This window comes from Neopsephotus bourkii, unplaced genomic scaffold, assembly GCF_033783945.1.
Source record: "Neopsephotus bourkii isolate Nb327-2 ecotype Australia unplaced genomic scaffold, CSIRO-AGI_Nbou_v1 NB_1099, whole genome shotgun sequence".
Taxonomy (NCBI): Eukaryota; Metazoa; Chordata; class Aves; order Psittaciformes; family Psittacidae; genus Neopsephotus; species Neopsephotus bourkii.
The window spans coordinates 26,791-47,418 of record NW_026901586.1 but is presented as its reverse complement, the minus strand read 5'-3'; the positions used below and the strand labels follow the sequence as shown (position 1 = coordinate 47,418).

Genomic DNA, 20,628 nt, shown 5'->3' with positions numbered 1-20,628 from the left:
CCAGTACAAAAGTCTCTGAAATGGGTTTGATAAAGCAGCATATTAGCTTGAAACTATATCTTTAGACAATTAAAGTTTGGAAAGCGTTTTCATCCATTTCTGCTGGACAGCTTACAAGATCAGGGAAACTTGCACACATAGAAGTGAATCTGTCCCTCTACATAAACCCTGTCAATTGACTTGGACAGTCTTTAACATTTCTCCATTTTTATATTTTCTCCAGCATTATTTGAGATGACATTTGTTGTTGTTCTATGCTATTGATCTACACTGCCCCTGACTTGTCAGTAACTTGGATCGTATCACAACAGTATTTTCCTGACCTACTTCTTCTATTCAGGACACTTCTACCCCTGGCATAGTTGTGCAGTATTTACAGTGAAATATTAGGGAAATATGTAATTAAAAAAGTATTGGAAAGAACTTCAGAAAGGTGTCCAGGCCATGCCTTGTTCTTGCTCTAAGTCAGAATCAACTCTACTGAGACTGTTCCTCACAGATGCTTAACCTTTCCTAAAAGCTTGCAGCAGTGGACACCTGAGTCTGACAGTGCAGGCTGATTCTTCTCTAACTTCATCCTAGGAAATGTCCACCTCAAGTCTAAAGTGAATTTCCCTTACTGCAGTTATTGATTATAGATCCTTTCTTGTTTCTCAGCAACTGTTATATATATTTCCTTTGCTGTTACCTGTTTCAGAACTGAATATCCCTTCAAATCTTTAATTTTCTAGACTAAAACTTAATGTTTTCATTTAATACAGTGTTAGTTATTACAGAAGTTTAGTGCCTAAAATTGGGCACAATACTTGAAATAACAGCATTCCGTTGGAGAGTCAGTGGAAGGATGCTAACTATCCTACCACAAGGTAATGTGAGCATGCAGTTAAAGGTGGTCTTGTTTTTGTTGGAGTCAGGTAAAAAGTTGCCACCCTTAAGCTGAGATACGCTAACTGCCCATGTGTCTGCTCCCAGTTAGGCTGCAATTGCAAAGAAAAACAGGTCTGTAGGACTGATCCCGTTCTACATTGGGCTGGTTGGGGGTGCAGTCAGTTTCTGTGTCAGGGATGGAGCGAGGGACAACCATTCCCACCTGGGGACAGTAGCAGTAAGGACTCCTCATGCCAAGAGAGGTATGAATTAACAAGGGAATTTCATAAAGCAGCCAGCTGCATAGAACTGCCAACAACTGTTGTGAAGGTCCCTGCAAATCCGTGCAGCAGCCTTCTGGTTTTTAGTTTAAACATAATTCAGTACGTTAGGGGGTCTTGAAGAATTTCAATTGTGGAAGCACTACAGTTCTAGCAGTAAATGTATATAGCCTGCTTTCCTTCCTGCCTTCTTCAGGGCAGTTGCTTTTGGGATGGCAATTACAGCAATTGGTTATGCTTTAGGATATGAGGAGAACGTCAAGTGTTTTGATCACCTTTGGAGCATTGGTAGCTGTTTTTTAGGAAGAAAATTTTGCTTGTTTGTTGTTCTCAAAACACTTTCTTAATTTCCTCAGCTTCATGTACATGTTTTCCTGTGGCTTGCTCCTATATATCTTAACATAATGTTTTGGTCCCAGGCAAAAAGGGGAGAGAATGTCGTGTTACATCTCATGCAGCAATTTCTGAACACAGTATCCCTTTTTGGAGGCAGTTAAAGAGAGTAGCTCTTCATTCTCTGTAGGTGTTTTGCAGTGAAGGGCCTGTGTCCTGTACTAATTTTAGGTGTAGGGAGGGACCATTACGTGACCCGTTTTTGCTGTAAGGACAATCATCTGTGACTGGCAGTATGTCTATAGGAATAACCTTCATGTGCAGGGCACAATTCAGTTAGTGTTTCAGCTACACACCTGACACACTGCAGCACAGTTCACCCCTATTTTATGTCCGCTTGATATTTAATAAGTTTCATTCAGAAAATGTGTTTTTACACTTGGAGGTCTCAGTGGTCGGGGAGTAAATCACAAGTCACAGGGTTGCCAGTGCTAGGCAGGGAGAGCAAAGACACTAAAATAGCATGAGGTCAAACACCCTCAAGGTCACACTAGTCCCTCTACACCGTGCAGGAAACATGTGATGATGTAGACGAAAACGTGAATGCTGATGCCCGAGTAGGTGTGTGAGGGGTACAGGGCACACCTGGCGTCACAGGCCCCCGAGGTGTAGATACCCGAGTCACCTGAGCGACCCTCTGGACACCTAGAACCGAACACGACAGGGGCAGGCCTGCCCGGTGTGCTGCACCGAGCCGGGCCGCGGGAGAGAAGGCGCACTGCAACCGTACCGCTGCCCGTGCCAGCCCGCACCGTGCGAGCGGGGACCCCCGCGCCTCCCGCTCTCCCCGGCGCGCTCCTGGGCTGTGCGTTGCCCCGCAGGTGCCGGGCGCGGCGGCCGGGAGCGCGCACGTTACCCGGATGGTGGTGATGAATCCTGCTCCTCTGTCCCCCCCTCTGAGGCTGACCAGTGGGGCTGCCCGCCGTCAGGTGGGCGCAGGCTGGCCTGCAGACGACGTCGTCTGCTCGGCGGGCTGCTGCAGAACGGCTTCCACCCCTCGAGCCAGCCCCTGAGCAGCGGCGGCTGCGGAGAGGCCCCGCACACGCTGCTACTGCGGCCGGAGCTACCGCCGCTCAGGCACGGCTCCCCGGCCAAGAAATGCAGGCGATGCAGGAGGATGGACTCGGGACGCCGGCACAGGCCACGTAAGTGACGAGCTCGGCGGCCCGGCCCCCTCCGTGCGGCGCTGCCGCAGACCGGTCCAGCGGGGCCCTGTATCGGCTCGGTGTCAGGCGGCCGTGGGTCCTGTGGCTCTGTCCCCTCTTTCCGCCCAGAGCGCTGCCCGGCCGGGGCTGGCTGCCACCCGGCTGATCGCGCCGCAGGCGTTTTTCCTCCCTCCTGCGCAGGCCGGGCGGGCGGAGCGAGGGTCCCTGGTGCCGTCTAAGGCGGCGGCGGCGGCGGCTGCCGGGCACGGCCCCGCTTCCGCGTGGGCCCGGCCCGCCCTGCGCCAATGGGGCGGCGGCAGGCGGGGAGCGGCGGCCCGGCACGAAAGCGGGCGGGCGGGCGGCAGCAGCTTCTTGCTAGCGCCGAGCATCGCCCCGGGTGGTGCCCAGGGTCCTGCCGGTCGCTGCCGCCTGCCGGACGCACCCATGGAGCTCATAGTGCCCAAGCAGCGCTGTAAGTAATGCTCGGGCCGGGTCGGCATGAGCGCTGCTGTGCCTTGGGTGGTGGGAAGGCTCTGCGGTCTTGGTGTTCCTTCGCTTTCCCCACGTGCTGTTAGAACTAAGAGGAAACAAGCGCTGGGAGCTGAGTGCGAGTTTTTCTGAGGGGGGGGGGGGGGTTGCCAACAGGGTAAGACTGTAATACGCTCCTTTCGAGCATCGCCTGTGGCTTTTGGTTAGTTGATTTGGGAGGTGTTAGTGAATTGCCTTCCATGCTTTTTCAGGCTGCAAGTCTCAAGCATCCATATTTGTAATTTACTTAACTGTATAAAGTTTGTTGATTAATGATACCTTTTACTTTCTTGATTGTAGCTAGCTTCTTTGTAGGTATGGAGCTGTTTAATAGTTTGATGGTAAGCTCTACAAGTAAAACAATCCAATGGAGAAAGCTCTGTTTCTTTGCACTCCCACTTCAATAGCCCTTCCAATAAAGCCAACAAATGTTTGCTTCTTTGTTGAAAGTTCATCATGTTCTGAAAGGGTAATCAGGAATAGTCAGGATCACAGCTACCCACTGGCAAAACTTAAAGATGTTTCTACTCAGTAGGAAGTTGTGTGCATTCAGCTGGTCTGAATCTCTTTCTTTCTTTGTTTTGAACTGAATATGTAAAAACCTTTTCTGTATAAGTAGAGTGAAATAGAAACAGCCTTGGAGAGCTGCAGCTTTCACAGGACTACTTAATAGCCAGTATCTTGTTCAGCTTTTTGAACGTTTTTTGCTGAGCTACACATACCAGTTTCCTTTAGAATGTTCTCTGTGTTGATTAATGATGTAGTTTATATGTTGGAAGTTAATTTACCAAATTTAACTTGTTGATGATCAAATCATTCTCTGTCACAAACTGGATTAGCCTTTGTCCAGTTTCACACTTTCATTCAGCAACAAAAACTGCAGAACTTGGACTAACTCCCATTCTGATTTGGTGTAGCTAGGAAGAGTCAGCACTTGCATATCAAACTCTTCATAACAGTAAAAAAAACTTCGAAGTGAAGCTTAAGGCTTTTAGGATTCATGGAATCACTTGAGTAAAAAAGAATCTGGAGTTTGGAATTTCCTTCCCTTCTTCAAGGGGTAAAAGAGCCCATCAGAGTGAAGAGCATCAGTGACTGGCTTATTGCCCAAGATGTGTGACAACCAGACCTTCATTGTGGGGTTTTAACGAAATGAGGCTTTAGTGAAAACAGCAGATGAGGGAAGCGCTTTGCAGAACTATTTTGTAGGCATTTTCTTTGCTAAATAAATGACATGAATTCTTGCTGCTATTGTACTTTTTAATTTATGATTATCAAATAACTAATTTGCAGTTATTAGTCCTGCAGGAGAACATGATAGCAGAATGTCTCCAGCTTAAAAAAATAATTAAATTATATTCAACTTCTGTTCTCTATCCATCTCCAGTGAATACTACACAGTCCTGTCTTACGGGTTTTTGTATTTAATTCCAACCTTTGCAGATGTTTGTTCTGTGTTTAAAGATACATTGCAAAATGAAAAGCAGTTGCCACATGGCCTGTAAGACTTCAGTATTGACTGTGGGGTTTGCTTTGTGCTGTGGAAAAGATGAGGTGATCAGCATTTCCCAGTATTTCAACAAATGAAGCCTATCTTTCTGCAACAATTACTCCTTTAAATCCTTATATGTTTTCTTGACCGCTTTTACTTTCAGCCAGCATGAGGTAGGTCTGTTTTCCCTCTGAGAAAGGAAGATTCCCTGAAACCAGTGTGCTTTGCTGATCAGAGTACGGTGAGAATGGATCTGAGGACCAGTTTATATTCTTCTTGACTTGCCTTCTGCTGAGAAGCTTGTCTTTGCTTTGTGTTTACCTTAGCTGAACTAGGTGAGTTATCGGGGATATTTGGCTTTTTTCAGTTGTCTGGTTCAAGTTACTAGTGCAGAATATTTGTGAGACTAAGGTCTGCATTACCTTTCTGCAGCACAGCATAATGGGCAGAAAAATACCTGTTATGATGCCTTGCATTGTGAAGTGCTCCAGAAGATAATAGAAGTGTGAACTCTGCAAATTTCAAAAGCCTCCTAAACTGTCATGTTGTTCAGTTTAAATGTGGTCTTTGAACAGAAGAAAAAAAAAAGAGCAGTTAAATGCCTTCATCGATCCCTATTGAAACAGCAGTGTAGCCAAGTGAGGACAAAGATTTCAGAGCAGCAGTTAACTAGACTGGTGCTTCACAGCGTTACTCTACATCAGACATGGAGAAGAAGCCATCTGGGCATCTTAATGCTATTGCTTTTCTTAAATTAGTGTAAAGCTTTGGGGTGAATTCCAGTCAGTATGGTATCTCACCCCGAGTCAGGTGGTAGCCGTTAGGGGTCAAAGAATGTGTGTTTTGAGGTAGTGTGACTGTTTCCAGCTATTACGAATTATAGTTGTCGTGGATAATTTCTGAACACTTAAGAGTTGTAGGTTCACTGTAAAGAAGGCTTTTGGCCAGTATCAAGGTTGTTAGTGTGATGTTTGTCTGCAGTGGCTTCCTTAGTCTGCAGTGTAGCACCAATTAAGGCCAGGTAGAAAAGAAAGAAAACCTAGGCTTTTTGATATGTGGTGATGTTACATATGGATTGCTTTGATTATCTAGTCTGCTTCAGTGAAGACTACAGGTGGGAAAATGGTTTTGATCTTGCTACTGTTTGCTGTGGTGAATAAATGCAGTGTTATCAGTTACTGAAATTTTGTCCAAGGCATTGGAATATCTCCCAGTCTTTTTAATCCTAAGAAGCATGTGACCTGAAGCAATTCTTAAAGTTAGTCTCCAGCTGCTTTTAATGTAGTTGGAAGTGAGGGTTGCTGAAGGAATAGGACTGGTCATAACAAACTGAACTAGTTGGTGTTTTGTGGTCCAACATCCCATGAGTTAAAACTGCATATCCAGTTTATCCAACAGGAATGGGAGAATTAAATTTATCACTTCCGTTGGGTTTTAGATTAAAGAATGAGATTCATTGCTAATCATTGCTTCTTGTAGCTTTGCAAATTGGGTTTTTATTTTTCAGAGTTTTCTAATTAAGCTGTACAGGCTAGGTGTTGACCTAGTCTCTTAGTGTTATCTTCAGAAATCAGTTTGTGATAATATGACTACTTGTATGTGATAGTCACACTTGTTTAACAAACAGCTCTGTGCTTCCAGGTTTGCTGGGTTTTGGGTTTGTTCTTGTGGGGTTTTTTTTAGTTTCTTTCCTTTTCTGATGAGGAGGTAGACATTCCATAAGACTTTGCTGCTGAAAATGAGCTGGAAGGCATCACCTCGTATATGTGTATAATTTATTTAGCTCTAGCTTTGTAAGTCTCCAAGAAACTTCTATTACTAAGCAGATATAATTATTTTTTAAGGTACATACTCTATTTTTGTTCAAAGGAAACAAATGCTTCCATTTTACAATTTATTTGGATTGCTCAAAATAGCCATGAAAAATAGGAAGGAGTGGTTGAAAAAAAATGTTAAGCTATTATTGGCTTTTTTAATAAAAACCAGCTAACAAGCTGTGAGAACGCTGTCTCTTTTTTTGATCTCCTCTTGCCCTGTCACTATTTTTGGTGTTCTCTCGCCTCTTCCAATTAAAATGGGAAGTTCTTAGATCATCAGACTGTCAAGCAGTGCAAATGAAATGCAAATGGATTAATAGGATTTCATCATGTATGTGTCCAGGAAGAAAAGCAGCTGAACCTAAGGTATTTTATCTGAGATATATATGACTAAGATATCAGAGTATTGATACCACCATTCAAATTACTGGTAAAAAAAAAAAAAAAAGGAGATACTGCACCTGTATTTGAGGAAATAGGTATCTTGTAAGAGATGTGTAAGCTGAAACAGTTTTGGCAAAAGAATAAAACTGCTGCAAATTGGTCAGGAGTAAATCTAGGAGCCAGGTAGAGAGAAGAAAGTTCTAGCCAGCAGGATTCAGGCACAGTCTTTAAGAGTTAAGGGGTAAAAAGATTCAGCCAAGCTTATGTTGTGGTTGTTTAAACATATATGAAAAGGATTACTGTTGGTTATCCTGTTTAATGGAGGAAGGATGTAACTTAAGGATTCAGGAGTTCCCCTTCATTCTCACTTCCCCTGAGCTGTTGTCCATGTGGAGCAGGTTGTGATTTGGTATTTACCCCTCACCACCCTCCTTACATCGTGTGTTAAAGGCAGGGTTTTTAAAAATCAAATGTGTTCAATTGTGAATGTAATAATGCCTTATAGGAATAGCTCTCTAGGTTCATACCCTTCAAAGTTTGTGCAGAAACTAGGTAAAATGTGTCATGGAATTTCTCATGAGTGAACCTTTCCCCCAGATAGCACAGCTGTTGGTGTGCATCAGATTACCTAATTATGCAATGCTGTTGGTACCTTCTGTTTGCATTGTCACATGCTTGTGCAGCAGATTTTGGAGTAATGGAGATCTTTATGTCAAGATAACAAACCAGTAAGTAGTTGGTGCAGCTTATTAGCAAAAAGAGAATTAATTTGGTTAAGTAAAGTCTTTGATTTATGCTAGACTTTTAAGAATGCATAATTCATCTTGACACTTCCTGTATCAATTCCATGGGACTTAGATTTTATAGTGTTGTTACTTTTTATGACCTAATGCTGTGTAGCAATACAGTAGAATAGGTTTGTTTTCACCACAGTAATAGGTTGCATTGATCCAATGCTGATGGCTGAGAAGAGAGGAATTGGCTCATAACAGTCTTGCCAGACAATTTTAGTTAAGGGCATTTTTTACACCGTGAAAGCATCGCTGCAGCATAACCTGTGTCTTAAGTCTTCATGGTAAATCACACAATTTGGAATAAATGTTACCAGCCTAAGATGTGGATATGATGGATTTCACTTTCCCCTCCTTGCTTTCCTGGCTTTTAAGAGCTCAACAGATGTTGAGTTTTGTTGAATGTTTTTTCTGGTTATCAATCAAATGCTGAATTTCCAGTTTAAAACAAACAAAAAATCTGAACAACCCTAGAAAAACCTCCACAATTTTCCCTCAAGTCTGTGGAGACTGTATCAACATAAATACCTTTCTTCATATCCCCAGTTTGTAGAAGTGAGGGCCCTAATAATTTTGGTGGCCTCTGTATAGTCTTACTGCTTGCATTCAGGGAGGCGGCAGAACTCAGGAACACCTTGCAGCCTGCATGTATGATTCCATTAGCACTGCATTCAGTAGTGTCAGGGAAGTTGAAGTGTCCATGTACCAGCCACAGTGGGGTGTCTGAGTATACTGAAAAGAGCTGACGGAACTTCAGTGGTACGGTTCATTTTGGAATGTGACAATAGTAACAAAAGGTACAATGAAAAAATCTTTTAAATAATCACTGGAATACAGAAGTGTTTCTGCTGTCACTCCAGTTTTACGGAAGTTACATGAATTAACAGTGGGACTTGTCAGGAGCTTTGAGTCTTGGGGTTTGTCCTAATTGGTCAACCAGTCGAAATAGTTGTCTTTGCTGCAGGTGAGCTTAACAGACAGCTGGTGTGAAAAACTGTGAAGAAAATTAAGCTGTTGTTCTGTGTAACCAAAATCCTGGTTGTCGTGGACTGATCTTGTGTGCTTTATTTGTGCTGAAGGTAACTGCTGTTGTAAGAGCAAAGTTCTTTCTGCAGCTCTGTTTGGCTTGCAACAAAATGGAAGGAGCTTAGATTCACAGAGAGCAGAATCAACAACAACAACAAAGTGTTTGGTATTTCTGCTTCCTTTTTAAATGTGAGTGTTATCTGTACCTTGGTCAAGAACTGTTTTCTACAGCACCTGTTCTTTGTTAATGATTTAGTTATGACTCCTCAAAATGTTAAGATGTAAAATAAATGTCTTGGCAGTCATTTATGGGCTCGGAGCTGTTAGTACTTAATGCTTTTATTGTTGGATGTGTGTTTGATAGGAGGCTGGAATGCTCCTTCCCCCTCTTAAAGAGTAAATCTACACTGTAGCTTTAAAGCAACTGTTGATGCAGGTAGATTGTAGCAGATATTATGCCTGTGATGTCAAATATTGGAAGTTGGCTTACATTTAGCTGCAGGGTGGTTCTGTATCACACAGTCCAGCCATGCTGCTTTTAAAATTAAACTTCCTGCCTACATAGCTAAGATACATCTGAGGAGGAGACTCACTGTTCCAGTGGGACAAGTAATTAAAGTTCTTAGCAGCTTAAATAAAGATTTGTGAAAATCACTAATGCAATTGGCATCCTGAGCTCTGCTGCATTATAGTGTTGGTAGCGTGGACCAGACCACTCTTGTTTAAATGTTTACCTTGTACTTCCAAAAGTGTTTGAGTTACAGGATAGTGCATGATAATTCCACACCTCCCCCCCAGAATAAAAGAAAAAAGCACAACCTATTTTAAAAACACCTGGTTTACATTTTTGCTGTTTCAGGGAGCTCTTGTTCATCTGCATCGTGTGTATCTTCCCAAATAGTATGTATCTTCCCAAACATCAAATTAGACTTCAGTGTCGTTGTGTCTTGCAGCTTGCAGGATATGGAAAAAGAAATTAGGTGTTAATGCCCAGGGGGGTTGTGGAATCTCCTTCTTTGGAGACATTCAAAACCCGCCTGGACACGTTCCTGTGTAACCTTATCTAGGTGTTCCTGCTCCGGCAGGGGGATTGGACTAGATGATCTTTTGAGGTCCCTTCCAATCTCTAACATACTGTGAAGAGTAGGTGCTTTTAGAAAAACGGAACAGTAAGCAAGCTACTTCAGGGGAGTTTATGCATTTTGTCTGCCTTGTCCTTAGGGAAAGGGGAGAAACTGCTGATTCAATTATTTGGCATACAGCAAAGGAGCAAAATAACCTTTTTAAACATCTGACATTTAAAGATTGGTTTAGGGGGTGGGGAATGTATTGACAATTGTGAAATTGAAGTTTAAATTAGCCAGCCAGACAAGAGCGATGCTGAGACCTTTGTAAAAAGTAGAAGACTCTAAGCTCCTTTCAGCATAACGTTGAATAACCTAATAGTAATCTGTGATTATGTGATGAAAACTGTGTGATCATTACCTCCTATGCTAGTTAAAATCTTTGCCCCAGATTGCTTACATTTAGGTTCACTGTCAGAAAAATCAGTAATGTGTATGGTATTCATGGCTTGGAGTTTGTAGCAACACTAAGTTGGCATGTCCTAGATGGCAGAATCTAATTTCTAGCTAGTCTTCCTGATTGTCCCTAAAAGCAGAAAAGTGACTATGTGACTCCTATTTTAGAAATATATCTTGGTTGTTAAGCCAGATGCTCAATACTTCTATTTTGATTTCTCTAGAAACATTACTAGCTGCCTTCCTTTGCAGTACCTGTATGTAGATTTTATATTCTCACCTCTTAATTGCTTTATAAAGTTACTTGGCCTATGATTTGAAATGTGTGCTTGTATATGCAAGCAGAGCAGGTAGCCCAATCAAGTTGAGTTAGTGTCTTATGCCTGCATGTTCTCCATACTCATTTTCTCTTGCTCTTAGCAGAACAAAGGCTTTGGTTGATCTAGGCTGGCTGTGGAAGATATATATATGCTGAGAAGCAAATAGTGGCATTTCTTGTATAGTTGTATGATAGTCTAACACATACAGCAAAGGGTATGTTTCGTATTTTCTCAAAATAATTGTCAGTGGTAAATATGGAACTTAAAATGTCTTACTCTCTTTCTGCTAATATATACAAGTGGTGTAGTTCCAACAGAGCTGCTAGTTCTGGTGGGATGAAGTCTGGAGACTCCCAGGATAGTGGGAGTATTGCTGCTCAGACAGAGCCTTGTGACAGTGGAAATTCCATCTGGCCTTAGAAAGGCAATTGTAGATGTTATGCAGTGGCAGTGTGACTTGAGAAATCTTATTCTCCTGTTTGGTTGTTTCTTTCTCCTCCTCTCCTTAATCTCTTCTAACAGTTGGTGCCGGGAATCAGCTGGGTGGAATTCAATAAATGTGCTCTGTCATGAGATGCTGTCTGAGGAATAAATGTTTTCCTGGGAAAAATATTTTCATTTTCTTAAAACCCACTTCTCCAGAGAAGAGTATCTTGAGATTTTCTGTATTCTTTTTCTTAACTGAGGTCATTGTGACTGCAGTAAATCGTCCTTCAGCAAATGCTTTAAGAGATAATGGGTAACCTCTATATTTATAGTGACTTTCTCTTTCTCTCTCTCCCCTCATCCTTAGCATTTCCATGGTTTGGAATGGATATCGGTGGAACGTTGGTTAAACTGGTCTACTTTGAACCTAAGGACATTACTGCAGAAGAGGAGCAGGAAGAGGTGGAAAATCTGAAAAGCACTAGGAAATAATATGCTAAAAATGGCATTCCTGATGTCCATCTTGAACTGAAAAATTTGACTATGTGTGGATGAAAAGGAAATCTGCACTACATCCGCTTTCCCAGCTCTGCCATGCACAGATTCATACAGATGGGTAGTGAAAAGAATTTCTCCAGTTTGCACACTACACTGTGCCACAGGAGGTGGAGCTTACAAGTTTGAGGAAGACTTTAGAACGGTATGTGAATGGTTCGTAGGGGTTCAGTGGGAAGTACTTTGGGGAAAAAATCATAGGAGTCCTGTAAGAATTTGCAGAGAAAACGTGTTTCATAAGTCCATCCTAACTGATTTAAGACTAGCAGAATTAATTCACATTTGTTAATTAGTGGAATTGGTGAGATCGTGGAGGGGACAGGAAGAGGGTGTTCTACCAAGTATTAACTGTGCAAGATATCTTTAGTAAATGAGGGGGGTTTTTTTAGAGTATAGCTGTGATGATCAGATGCTTCATAATCAACTGAGAATGTGTTATGACAGCCTAGAAGCTGAGAGTACGGGTGCTCTTTTCAAACTGGATATCTATCAGAAAACCAGAAATGAAGCCATGCAGGGTGGAGATGAGGTTGAGGTTCCCCTCCCCTTGTACTGATCTTCAAGCAGACACAAGTCAAGAAACTGGAAGGCCAAGCACGGTCCAAGGTTTACTTAACAGTAAACCTCACGGAAAACAGAAAACATGAAACCAAACATTAAACAGAAACTTGACCAAATGTGAAACCGAACTTAAACAGAAAACCATGCTTAACAGTAGCAGCTAGCTTTTGATGTCAGTTCATATTATGAAGAAAAGCAGTTCATGAGATGATGGGGTCCCAGATCTCCTAGGAGTTAAAAACAGCCTCTGTAGGCACTGCAGAAGGTGATGTAAATCTGATGTATTGGGATGCTGATGTCTGGATAAACTTCAGCAGTAGTCCTAGCTTCCAGATGACTTCACTGAGTGCACTGCAGAAACTGATTGTGGTGACAGAGGCATAGAGAGCCATTGTACAGACTGTATTAGAACTAGTTATTTGAAAGAGTTTCCTGTTGTGTATGTGTCTCAACTGGAGCATATCTCCATTTATTTTCTGTAAAAGAACGACTAACCTGCCTGCACCAGAGCAATCTCACTAAGATTAATGTGACTGATTTACTTGACAGATCTGATATTTATGTCCCGAACTTTTGGCATGATCTTGAGGGTGAGGGATGGCTGCTGGGTATGACAGGTTACATCAGTTCCTTTTCTCTCTCTGCTTCAGTCTAGGGAGCTACCATACTGATTCATAAAATGCAGTTGAGTGCAGTCCTTGGCTTCGTGTGCTTCATGTTTAACTCCAAGTATCTATTCATGCAGTGCAAGAGGTTTTTTCTTTGTGAATGCCCCTCACCTAACAAATGACCAGGATCCTAAGGGGGAGAGAGAATGCTGAAGATCAACATGAATCCCAGCTTTTATAGTGTTGTATAATCATCTTCAGTAAATTGTTGACATGGAAGCAGTTAGTCTAATGAAGTACTAGCAAGTTTCTGAGTTGCTGTAGTGGTCCACTGCTAGTCACACATTTCTTGTCCTTTAGGCTGATTAGAAGTCCCTCATGTTAGGGTCTGCTGATGATGAGTCCTCCAAAGTTTTAGTTTGTCTCACAATGTGTAAGGATGTTGGCATCACATTAAGGAGGTTAATTCTAGTCCTAGTCAGTGTGGTATCAGTTCAGGTTTCCAAGCATCCTTCCATGTGTCTGGGGAATGATTCAGGTCATGTTCTGTAGTAACAATGGGAGGTCACTTTGAGACTTTCTGAAGAGGCTGACTATCCCTTTGGAATGATCAGTCTTCCCAAATTCCTCTCTCCTATATATTGTACTAGGAGCTAGAGTTGCTTACTTGACAAAGAAGTTCAGGACCCTTGCTCCCCAGCAGCAGAATTGAACTGGAAGTTACTTGGTGGCTGTCAGAGCTTGGCATTTCTCTCCATAGCTTTGGCTTTATCCGGTATAAACATGCAGCTTACAGTGATGGACAACTCTCTGTAATCTCTGTTGCAATATAATTAACGTAGCCCTGGAAGCCATAATTGAAGTTGGGGCTGTTTTGCTAGCTGTTGTACAAAGGTACGAGGTCATGTAGCAAATTCCTGGCGGACTTAAGCCTGAATCCCACATCACTGCAGTGTTGGTTAACATTCTGTGTGCTGCAACACTTTAGAGGTAGTTTAAGAAAAACACCATAAAAGCTGGCTGCGATGTTTTGTAGCAGTCCGTGAAGTGCACTCACAACTGAGTGAGTGCTTTGGACATCTCTTCTTACAGCTACCCAGCTCCACACCTTCCTTTATAAGAAGTGTTTGTTGGCTCACTGTAATACCCATAGAGTATTACAGAAGCACAATACTATCCATTACATGAAGGATTGCTTGCTTAATCTGTCTCAAAGATGAATCATTCATAGATGTATATGTTGATATGTCATCTAATTCTGATAATCTTTACCCAGTTACATACTGTTACCTTACATATTCTGTAAAAGCTTAAGTAATGTCAATTCTGTACAAATAAGGAATATATGTGCTTATATACCTGTAATAAAAATCTCTTTATACTTTGTGACTCCTCTGTCACATTACTTGTGCAAAAGTATGCTGTTAATGTAACGAGGAATAAATTAATAAGCTGTCACTCAGTGTTTTAAAGCAGCTCAATGTAAAGGATACACAGGGGATGAGGGAAGAATGGACTAATCAGACTTTTGCCTAAACCTGCTCTGTTGCAAAATTCCTCTCTATTGCAGTGGGATCTTTGTATTCCTTTACTGAACACCTATAGAAATTTTTCTGTCCTGTGTTGTAGGATGAGTAAGCTGTGTAAATCTAGGTTAGTATAAGTCACTCAAAAATCTTGTTGCACCTCACTTGCTTGGAGGAGGCTGAGTGCTGCTGCTCAGGCCATAGATGCTGGCTTGTAGTGTGTAGACTGGGCTGGAGTTGAAAGCTGCATCTGGAGAATGGGTGAAATAAGTGTGATTAACCTGTTACCACCACTGGACTCCCCACTGATTGCTGGAAAACTCTTCAGTAGGAGTGGGGAGAGGCAACGTGTATCCGTTACCTGCCAAGAGAGCAAAGAGATTCTTACCCCTAGCTGGGCAAGAGAGCAGATTCTCTGCAGAAGATCCCAGACTAGTGCATTTTTTTATACTTCAGTAAATGCTGAGGTTACCCTTTAGCATTAGATTTTGTCTTGTTTGAATACGGGTGGCTATTTCCTCGCCTCAGGGTGCGGAATCAGCTGGGGGATTACCTCATTTGAGCTCAAAAATCAGCAGGTTTAGCAGTTGAGTAAAGACAATAAAAATCTGAAGGAAGCAAAGTACGTCTTTATGAAAGTGGAGGGTCCATAATGGGAGGGAGATGGAAGGAAAAGCTAGGCTGTAAGCTATTATAAGAAATAAAAACTGGCACAATGCCCAGAAGGCATATAAAAGCCCCAGTGGTATACTAAATGAGGCTGTTGTAATTGATAGTTAAAAACTTGCAAGATGTTAGTTTCTAACAATTTCTTACAGGGAAAAAAAAGTATGTGTCTGATTGAAAGTCGAAGAGACAGATGAACTCGTTACTGCATGTGGGTTTGGACATTTCTGTGCTCATCAGAACTTGGTACCTGACAATTCAAACTGAGTGAAATCTTGGGCTGGAATTTCATTGAAAAAGGTGTCCGTACACCAGTGTTGATCTGCTAGGGTGCATAGATGTGTTCACTGCTTCCTTGTTGTGTTGCACCTGCTTGTAAGCATGATTGAAGTCCCAAGCCCCTCCTTTTAATGGTGCTGAAGCGTTCGGTGAGAGGTCCAAAGTGTTTTGTTCTTTCTCTTCCCTCAGTATTTAAGAAGCAGTCTAAAACAAAGAGGAATTTCTGCAGTGCAGAAAAATAGGTCTTACAAGAAATGTACATACGGTTTCCCTGTAACCATCATAAATTTTCCCTCCAGGGTCTTGCATGCTGCTTTGATCTTCAGCTCTTCCTTGCATAGCACAATGTTCTGAAACAAATCTTTTCTGGACAGGCATATAATTACAGGAATACAGAGTAGGATAAGTTGACCATCGTGCTCTCTGCCCTCACATTAGGGCTTGTAAAGGGCCAGAAGCTATCTGCAAATGCATCTTGTAAAAAGTTGTAAGAAAAAAAAAAACCCGTAACATTAAAACATGCTTCTACACACAGCTCCTGGGTTTGCTCTGCATTTTTGCACCTTAAATTTTGTTCCCTCAAGAAGCAGCATTTTCAGCAACTGAAAGATGAGGACTAGTAGAGTGTGGTAGGTCAGGTCATGGCACCAGAAAACCCCCTGACCATTTGCCTAATCACACACCAGTTATCGTCTTTACAGGCACTAGATGTGGTGCAGTTTTGCTGCTTGAGCAAAGACACAAACAAAGAAAAGGCAGTTATATATACAGGGAGAAGTCTTAGGAGTTGTGACCCTTGTTTTGTCATTACTTCTTGTGCAAGACTGGGTTACTGCAGTTCTTGCAACTGTGCCCTCATTTGTGTTCAGAAATAAGAGCAGTCCTAGCTCACTGGGCTGTTGGGAGCCTCAGAGGTCTAGTGGCTGCAGAGTTCATGGTTCTCTGAATGAAGGTGGGTTGACATGGAATACTGATGCCAGTCTTGCTCCTCCCAAAAATGAAAACCAGACTGCTGCACCAATGCAGGGAAATAGTTTCTGTCTATGGATATCATGCATGAAAGAAAGCAATCACAGGGCTTTTCTGCTTACAGTATATCAGCTGTTAAATATAGCACAGAGCTATAAAAAGCAGAACAGATTCTGTGTATTTTTTACGTGGACGGCTGGACCTAATAAAACTGCTATGCTTAGTGCTTGAAAAAGAACCTTTGATTAGGGTTTTTTGTTCTGTCTTTACAGGATTGGTGGGCTTAGTGGAGACTTTGTAGAAACCAGGATTTTGTCTGTGTTTTTGCACTGACACCAGAAGTGTTTTCCTCTTAGATGTATATTACTGGCTTTTGTATTGCAGGGTCTCTCACTGATGCTTACCTATTTGTAAAGGTATAACATGGATGAGACAAAAGCAGCTTGTGGCTGTGTGTTTGGCTGATGAGAGAATGGAGATTCTGACAGTAGGGGATGTAAATCTACTAATGACTTGTCTTTGTGTAGCAGAATTCTGGTTCATAGCATGTTTATTCGTGCCGTATCTGTATTAGGTCATGTTTGGTCATGCTGCATGTAGCTTACACAGTAAGATGAAGAAATTGAATATACAGCACATAACCTAGAGAGAGGTCATGATTAGAATAGAATCTTCCCTTATTTTTACTAGCTTTGTGCAATGTTAATTGTGTTTTAATAAAACAAATCCTCTGACAAGTGATGGCTCACTGGGCTTACAATGTTACCTGTGAAAGATAGTGCATGAAGCATTTATTTTGTTAATGCCTTGTGTTGTGTATCTCTTGATTGGAGCTTTTCCTGTCAGTCTAATAGCGAGAAATTACTGAAATACATGATATTTTTGAAGCAGCCTATAGTTTTCTGTAATGTTTATTTAAAAGCCTTTTCTTCCGATTTGTGTTTATTTTTTTATTTGTTGGCTAAGTGGTTTAAGTCCTTTATGCTGCACTTCTGTGCTTGTAATTTGTGTAGCCACGTGGTAATACATGAAAATTATTTCATAATAAATGAAAATTATTTCAAGAAAAAATACAAATGGATTTTAAAAGTTGCAAGAGGAAATACTTGAAAAGACAGTATCTCCACCTTCCTCTGTTGTCCTGGGAATAACTGGATCTATAGTGAGGTCTTTGAGACTGCTAGTTTGGGGTTTTTTTGGTTTTACTTCTTTTCTGTGGTTCTAGAGTTTGAAGATTAACAAGTGTAACAAAAAGACAGATGCGAATAACAGAATGGCTTTCAGTTGAGGCAAGTTAGAGCTGTGTTCAAGTAGAGAAAAAACTTAGGGGGAGAGATTTAAACAGCGCAAAAGAATGTAACCTATTGGCCGTGCCCGTTCCACAGAAATACCTTGCTTCTTTATAGTGACTTAATATAGCTTCCAGAATTAAAAATAGGAGGTAGTTAGCCTTGTGAATCTCCTCCGTTAGCTGTTATAAAAAACATCCTGAAGTATGCAAATGTTTGAGAACAGCTTTCTACTTACCACTTCCTTTTGTTCTTAATAGCCTGTAGGTTTTTCTCCTAGAAAGTGGAGTTGGGTAGGACCTGATTTTGGGGATGCAAATGACCGCAGGGTTTGGATGGACAGCTACTATTTTACTTTTTTTCTCCCTCCCTCTCCTCTCCCTAACACAAGTCAAACCTCAGTGTCATCTGGAAAGGAGACTTTCTAAACAGATTGTCACTGTATCCTACTTCAAGAAAGGGATGCGATTTCTAATTCTAGTAAACAGAATGCTATGGCAAGTAGGCGCATCTGCTTAAATACAATCACAGATGACCTGTGAGATCTCAAAGGCCATGTCCTTTGAAGCTTTTATAATTGTTTTTCTGCCTTCTGTCACAGTTATATTTCTGTTAACATTTGGCTGGGGGCATGGGCCTGACGGTATTTTTGGTTGGTTGTGGGTTTTTTTACACTGTTTTTCACCAAACATGGGGAATCCTCTTTTTTTTTTTTTTTTTTTTTTCCCTAATAAGGCATCTTATAATGCTCATCATAATTAATAAAAATAGCTCTCTTAGATTACTGGTGATGCATACTTGGGAAGCATCAGATCATATAAGCATAACCCACTGCATATTTAATGCATATTAACGTAAACATGCACTTCGTAAGGCTTTATCTTCTTTAACTGGCGTTTCTTGCTCTTAAAGTTTCTATTAAAAATTTCCTTGAATTGCTGGGAAATGTAGTTGGATGATAAGTTACAGCACTTTGCATCCTGTCCGAAAGCTGCAGAACACAGCTCCCCTTGGCATGGGATAAGGGGAAAGAAATTTATTGCTTCAGGATACTGGGGGAAGGGAGAATGTCAGGGAATGTTTCCTGCTAGCAGAGCAGGGAATGTCTCAAAGGCAAAGGAATTAGGCGATGTTACTGTGCAGCATGTCATTGTTTTGGGAGGTGCCCATTGTTGGGCGGGTAACAAACTTTTTAATTTGGACTTCATGCTTACACAAGTCTTCGCACTGTTTAAATAGCATAATGTGTTACTATTAAAGTGATCAGAGTGCTTCAGCAGAGCCTTTTGTCCTTCTTAGTGTTGTATCATACTAGGAAGTGTTTGTTTCTTAATTTCCTGTTGCTGTTTTCCAGATTGCTGATCTACAGCTTCATAAACTGGATGAATTGGACTGTTTGATCCAGGGCATCCGGTATGTTGATTCTGTTGATTTCAATGGCCAACCAGAGTGCTATTATTTTGAAAATCCTACAGATCCTGAACAGTGCCAGAAAAAACCTTACTGCCTTGATAATCCATATCCTATGCTGCTGGTTAACATAGCTCAGGGGTCAGCATCCTAGTTGTTTATTCCTTTGGGGGTGGGTGTCTATATCAGGGAAATCATTGGTCCATTCAACTTTAGAGCTTTCTTAGTCTCTTCTTAGTGTTCTTACCTACATTCTGTCTCTTGCTGTGAACTGCCCAAATAAAGCTGTCCTGGTAAAGGAATCTTCTTTCCCCTGCTTTGATCCCCCAGACCAGCCAGAGAAGTGAAAGAAAAATGTTGGGGTTAAACAATAACCTCTTGCTTAGTAGTTAGGATGAATCCAGGATATAGGAAAACTTTGCGGAATTGTCTGGTACTACTGGATTTTGGTGGAGGGATCTCACTGGCTCTCTTATTTCATTACTGATTGCACTAGTCTTTGGACCATGCTGGTAAATTAAGAAATGCCAGCATATAAACACTAGAACCTGATTGTCTGTATTCTTGCTGTGTCCTTAGCGTGATTTTAGCCTGCCTTAGCTAGTGCTCTCTGAAATGATTTGTGAGGTACAGCCGAGTTGAAATTGTCTCTGGGCTACGTTCATTAATAAATTTAGATGTGACTGCTCTGTTTAGGAATCCAGGATTTCAGTAGTGTGGGTGCAGAATTTTGTTCTCAAGGCCAAAACCCACCCTTAGGCATGTTTAAGTTCACACTATAGAGGTGGCAACCATGCTTACTTATAGGAAACCACTTGGTTACAAATGTGTCCAGACTAGTAGTAAAAATACCTATAAATCTAACCCACTTATTTTCATACATGCAAACTAAATTGATACACTTCATTTTTAGTAATCCTCTAATCTTAAAAACAAACCACCAAACCAGAAACCTAAATAAAAAATAAAAGTCCCATTCCAAAACAACCACCAAAGAATCTTTTTGGGTTTGCTGTAGTCCCTTCCAAACTGCATTCTGTTCTTCAGTGCATGGTACATATAATAAAGCTTTCCCTATATAGTGCACATGACTGCCTATGTGTCTTCTGTTGGCTTATCTAGGGCATATCTTTGCCACCGTGGTAGCCATGAGCTGTTTTTCTGTTTACAATACAGATGAACACAAGTTGAATGGAAGAGGCATTGGTTTTCTTGCAATTCTGATTGTTTTTCAAGCATAGCACTTTTGGTATCTGTAGATGTGCTTTCCACCTTTCTACTACAAAAGGAAAAACATGACTGCAGTAGGTTGCTGACTTACTATAGATGATGAAATAAGTACTCTTTTGTGGCTGGTGTACAGAGCTTGCTACTGTTCAAATACTAAATATATTACAGTGCTGCTAGACTGTTCTGACTAAGTGGTGTTCCTGTCTGACCACCTGTACTTTCTTGCGAAGTGCACTCGTGTCTCGCTGATGCTGTTGTTTAAAGTGGCTACAGTTGTTGTGACTGCGATTAGTGCAAATAAAGTAGCTTTCTCAAGGGTTAAGAAAGAATGAGGAAGGATGTAGAGCCTAGTAAGTTGAAATTCATGTCTGTTAAGACTAGAGAGCCCAAAGTAGAATTTTTATGAATGAGTTACCAATCTGCTAAATTTATGTAGTCAGTAAATATCCTACTTGAGCCTGTGCAAGATACTAAAGTGACTGATTTCTTCTTGAAGAAGAGCTCTTCAGAGGGCTGAGATGTTAACGGCTGATACTAGCCTTACT

General features: G+C 41.5%; 1 pseudogene; it reads left to right on the top strand.

Annotated features, from left to right (window-relative positions):
• The first annotated feature begins 2,508 nt into the window (after window positions 1-2,508).
• LOC133217100 (pantothenate kinase 1-like) lies at window positions 2,509-19,011 on the top strand (annotated as a pseudogene).
• The last annotated feature ends 1,617 nt before the right edge of the window (window positions 19,012-20,628 follow it).